Source organism: Hermetia illucens, chromosome 6 (assembly GCF_905115235.1).
Source record: "Hermetia illucens chromosome 6, iHerIll2.2.curated.20191125, whole genome shotgun sequence".
NCBI lineage: Eukaryota > Metazoa > Arthropoda > Insecta > Diptera > Stratiomyidae > Hermetia > Hermetia illucens.
Window position 1 is genome coordinate 47,265,755 of NC_051854.1, and position 6,000 is coordinate 47,271,754.

The window sequence follows — 6,000 nt, forward strand, 5'->3', positions numbered from 1 at the left end:
ATTTAGGCAACAACACTAGCCTTTGCATTTTCCATGTCTCCAGAAAGATTCCATCTGCCAAGCATGCTTCAAATAACTCTTCGAATATGTCTGGCCTCGACTTAACGGCCAGCTTAAGGACTTTATTTGAAATGCTGTCGAGACCCGGTGCTTTTTTGTTTCCCAACCTACCGCAGATTTTCAGTACTTCTGTCGTCGTTGCTAGAGATATTGCAGCCACACCTAACGGTGTCTGTAGACTGTAACTGCCGTGCTCTCCTAAGGAAAGAAACCCTGAACAATTTTCAGTGGGAGATCTGGATATGTAATTTGCGGAGTTCATCACAACCCTGTTGGCGTTTCCCCATTGGTCTATATCTACCTCAGCACACAACTTGAAGCAGTCCGCTTTGTAGGTGCACTGCTTCACCTTCTGATCAATCCTACAAATTGCTCTCTGAGCCGTTCGCCTGCCCCGATGACACGTCGACCGAAGTAAGTATAATGTTTCGGCATCGAAGAGCCGCGATACATTCCGGGATATGGACGGCACGTTCCGAGGGTGTGCCTGGCATAGTGTCCTGGTCCAACAGCACATCAATGAACGTTTGTTCGTCAATTGCTCTCCTCATTCTTGGATGAGCAGGTTTCCCATTGCCTGACTTGCTCTTCAGGTCAAAGACTATTGCCTGATGTTCATTGTGGCTATGGTGTTCACTGACGCTCCAGGACATATCGCGAACCAGTGAAGGTATAACAAAAGTCAGATCCACAATCAGACCGGACCCATTGAAATAGAAATGTGTAGTCACGCAAAGTCGTAGAGTTATCATATGACGAGTGACCGTTTGCGGAATCTTTGTCTCGCTCTTAACTATCGAAGTATTAGGAAAAAGTCGGTACTTGATCGAAATTTTATAAAGTGACCTACCCCCCACCTAAAATAGCGCCACCAAGGAGATTTGAACCGCGACCTTCCGCACAAAAGCCTTGTGCGGAAGCTATCCGGACACAGGCATCAATAACTTACTCTACTTTATTGCATATACATCGATAAATCATGGGTAACCCGATTACTGAATTCGCTCGACCACCCAGTTAATTGAGTCAAATAATTCCTTTTCTGCTCCGAATAAACGGAGAGCGCCTGGAGGCACTGGAAAAGGTCAACTAGGTAAAAGTGTTCCGCTCTGCAAAACCGGACGACGACCTAAATTCAATCGACGTCACCAACGAGCTGTTGGAGGAGATGAGGATCGACGATCCGACGGGGACTCAAAAACCCCCCACGTAAGCAAATCATGCTGAGGGTAACGCAGATAAATCTGGAGCACTCGAAGTGCGCTTCGGCTAATCTAATTGTCTTCCTCTTGGAGGAAGACACCGACATCACACTAATACAGAAGCCTTGGGTCGTAAGCGATCGACTCATCAAAGGGCTCCAAAGCAAACATTTTATTTTATCCCACAGCACAGGAGACGCTGATCAGGACAGAACTAAAGCATGTATCCTAGCGAGGAAGAGTCTGCACGCTTTGCTGTGTCTGGACCTGAATTCCAGCAGCCTAGTCGTGGTCGAGCTGAAGCAGGCAGGGACAGATAACGTGTATATTTCCTCGGCTTATATGGCTCACGACCGACCAACTTCGCCAGAAGAACTACAACATCTGAAGAACCGCTTAGTAAAATTCTGTCCAAGGAACATAAGAGGCCATCCTTTCTTAAAAAGTTGGAAGGCTCCTGGACGGAATCTTCTGATGGAACCTTCGAGCTGCTGGTTTAAACGCACTTACTCCCCAGCGAAAAGGACTGTGAATCAGAGCGTTGCAAGAAGGGTTTGCGGCCACCCCAGCCGTACGAGGCTATCAAATCGGTAATTACCGAGGATAAGATCGGCTGATCTATTATATAAAGAACTTCTCTGCATACAAATCTCCGGGCCCAGATGGCATAATGCCAGTCATGCTACAAAAGCAGTAAGAAAAAGTTGTGTCGTGGTTTGTTGAAATTTACCGGAGTTGCATCTCTTTAGGCGCACGAGTGGTTTTCATAGCTTACACGAAAAAACAAATGATAACGGACTGCGGATTATTCAATTAGCAGGGCCACACGAAATGGTTGTTGGAAGTACCTGGTTTGCGCGGAAAGCGGTCCACAAACATACGTGGGCCTCTCCAGATGGGACCACTTTCAACCAAATTGACCACGTGTTGATCGAACGCCGCCACCTCTCAGCTTTGATGAATGTCAGAACATAACATCACTATCTCGTTGGCATGGTGCTCCGAGCTTGAATAACAATACCACCTAGAATCCCCTCTGACAATCAGGTGAGAGTGAATACTGACCAATCCATAACACAACCCTCCGCGACACCTATAAGAGGGAAATGGATGCCGCAATAACTGCAGTCAACAGAGGACCTGGAGATGAAGCATCAACAAATGATCTTCACAATCACCTGAAGAACGTTATTATGGATACGGTCACAAACATACTTGGCCCCAGCCGCAAAAGGAGTCCGAACGGTGGATGATGAATGTAAGCTAGCAACGGAAAGGAAGAATGCCGCATACCGAGTAATGTTGCATTCTCAAAGAACGCGGGCACGTGCAGAGACTTATCACGAACTCCGTCGAGCGGAGAAGCGACTTCACAAACGGAAAAAGGAAGCCTGGGAGAACCAATAAGTCTGTGAACTAGAAAAGTACAGGGAGCAACCGCACCAGGCAGCAGGATGAAGCCTTATACACCTCGATGCTCATACTGCCGAGACAAAGAGGGAAATCTGATTTCCGACGGTATGGGCATATTGGAGCGATGGGTTGAGTACTTTGATGAGCTACTGAATAACCAGAACATCGGCGAGTTGCAGATCCCGCCAACTGAAGACGACGGACAAATACTGCCACCACCAAACATAGAAGAAACACTTCGTGCAATTCATCGGCTAAAAAATCATAAGTCGCCAGGAGCCGATGGAATTACAGCCGAATTGGTTAAATATGGAGGCGACCCATATTCATCAACTTGTGCTCAAGGTATGGGACAGCGAATCAATGCCTGACGATTGGCAACGAGGCATTATCTGTCTCATACATAAAAAGGGAGATATCACACAGTGCAGTAATTATAGAGGTATCACGTTGCTGAGTACCATCTATAAGATATTCTCCTCTATCTTGCTAGGCCGGATAGCCCCATACGCCCAGAACATCATTGGTCCATACCAAAGAGGCTTCACTCCAGGCAAATCAGGAACAGATCAGATTTCCTCTCTGCGGCAAGCGGTGGGAAAACTGTTAGAATATGGACAACAGTTGCACCATCTATTCATCGACTTTAAAGCCGCCTATGATAGCATAGCCAGGATAAAACTGTACACGACCATGAGGGAATTCGGTATCCTGACGAAATTGATAAGACTGACTAGGCTGACCCTGACCACTGTGCGAGGCCAGATAAAAGCAGCAGGATCACTCTCAAGACCATTCGACATCAACAACGGTCTACGCCAAGGGGATGCCCTATCGTGCGTCCTCTTTAACCTGGCCCTGGAGAAAGTGATCCGTGATGCTGAGGTAAATGCAAAGGGTACAATCCTCTTCAAGTCCACCCAACTACTGGCCTATGCTGACGATATCGACATCATGGGAAGAACCACCCGAGACGTACAAACTGCCTTCATCCAGATCGAGCAGGCGGCGCGAAATCTTGGGCTGCACATCAATGAAGGCAAGACAAAATATATGGTGGCAACGTCAGCACCGAAGACGAATCAACCAACGCACTGGTCAAACACAAACACGAAGAAGAATAAGGATAGGAGAATACAACTTTGAGACCGTTGACAATTTCTCCTATCTAGGGTCGAAAATCACAACAGATAACAACTACGATGATGAAATCCGCGCACGGTTGTTGACAGCCAACAGAGCCTATTTCAGCTTCTAAAAACTGTTCCTTCCTGTTCCTGTTCCTCTTACTGTACAAGAACATGATTTTGCCAGTCTTCATATATTCCTCGGAAACTTGGGTTCTTAACAAGAAAAATTGCGAACTCTTGGTCGCGTTCGAGAGAAGAATCCTCCGAAGAATTTTTGGCCCCCTACATGAGGATGGACAATTTCGTAGCCTACACAATGACGAAATCTATGAGCGATACCATGACCGTCCGGTTGTGGATAAAATCCGGCTCAATAGGTTACGGTGGGCGGGTCACTCCGTATGAATGAGGATGATCCAGCCCGGAAAGTCTATAAGGGTAATATCTATGGTAGAAAAAGAAGTCGAGGCAGACCCTGCCTAAGATGGAGCGATGGTGTAGGTCAGGACGCCAGAAAGCTTTTAGGGATATCGAATTGGTGGACCTCGGCGCAAAACCGGGATGTCTGGAGTTCCTTATTAAGGCAGGCCTAGACCGGATACCGGTTGTTGCGCCGTTGATGATGATGATATAGTATAAGAAGTACTTTCATTGCTTCGGATTGGATGAGTCCCAGACTGTCCCGAACGTGCCGCTATATCCGAGGACCCGGAGCATGCTATGTTCCACTGTCGGAGATTCGCGAATGAAAGAGGGAGGTTAAATGACGCCTTTAACGCAGTTATCGGGCCCCATATTTTCGTGGAAGAGATGCTGTGGTCCGCAGCAAAGTGCGATAAAGGAAAAGCTGCAGGAACTGGAACGAGCCCGCAAATCGCGACGGACCCGTGACTTATATGTGCTGGTGTAAACCAGAGCCCTCCTCGCGTAATACTTGACGGCGTTCTCGCGGGGATATGGGCGGAGAAGTGGAGATGGTTTTAGCGGGTGAGGATCCCACACACTGCTGCAACCTGGCGCTGCAACGTCCTTTTAAGATTTCTACCTTCACCTATAAAAAAAAAATGATGTTGATTGCCATGTGTCTGAAAATATTAGAGCCATGGAGATCAACAGAGAGATTAAGTACATAGAATCAAAAGGTGTACCCTATACTTTGCATCGCTCCTCTATATTTCAACCAAATTATGAGAAACACAGCTTGACTTTCTTTTAGCGCGAAGCATACATATGTACATGGGGAGCCTACGTATGTTATCAATTTATTACTGAAATACAGATTCACAAGCCTTGTAACCATTAAATTCTGTCTTCATATAGTATACGGGTGGAAGCTAATCTTTCAACAGGTGGAATCTCTAGCGGCGCTGAAACGGTTCAGGTGAATACATACTTAGTTCGGTGCAAGTGAGGAGGCTTTCGGGCCATGAAAACATTATTCAGTTCGTGGTATCTTCCCCTCAGTGTACACTATAAATAACACATACACATATTTCGGTCGAGCGCAGATCAATTTAGCTTTAAACGAGTAATTTCCCTAATCCAAGATACATAAATGAATCAAATTCTACGCTGCAGCTAAAATGGATTGATATTTTTATAGATTGCGGTTAGTGCACAGTAATCATGCTAATTTTTGCTATAATTCACTCAAAGTTTATACCAAAAATTCAAGTGCATGAAGGGAATCATTCACCTGTTTATCCCTGGGCAAGTTCAAACTTACTCCACCTAGTTCACTGCCAACTATTACAATGGATATCTTTGCCACAAAGAAGGATAACTTCTCTCTGGTTGGAGTCCATCAATGTCTATCTATTGTAGAAGTCAATAAACTTAGCGATTGAACGCTCGATTCCAGTCAATTTTCATTTCAACTTCTTAAAATATACTTTATCCATACATATGTATGTACGTCCCCTTTAAATCGCACACCACATCCAATTGTGTGTGTGTCGGAAATATGATAAATCTTATATTAGAGATCTAAAAACAGACACAAATTTGATTCTGGAGAGGGTGGGGTTTTTCTCCATAAGAACTGCCCCCGGACTAGTATATTTCATACTTCCATTAAACGGGGTTTCCCCGAATAAACGGCTGTTTGTCCGGCGATTCATACCAATGAAGTTGTTCTCGCGCTTGTGTATCTGATATCGCGGTTATGTAGAAATGTGTGCTACTGCAGAAAACGT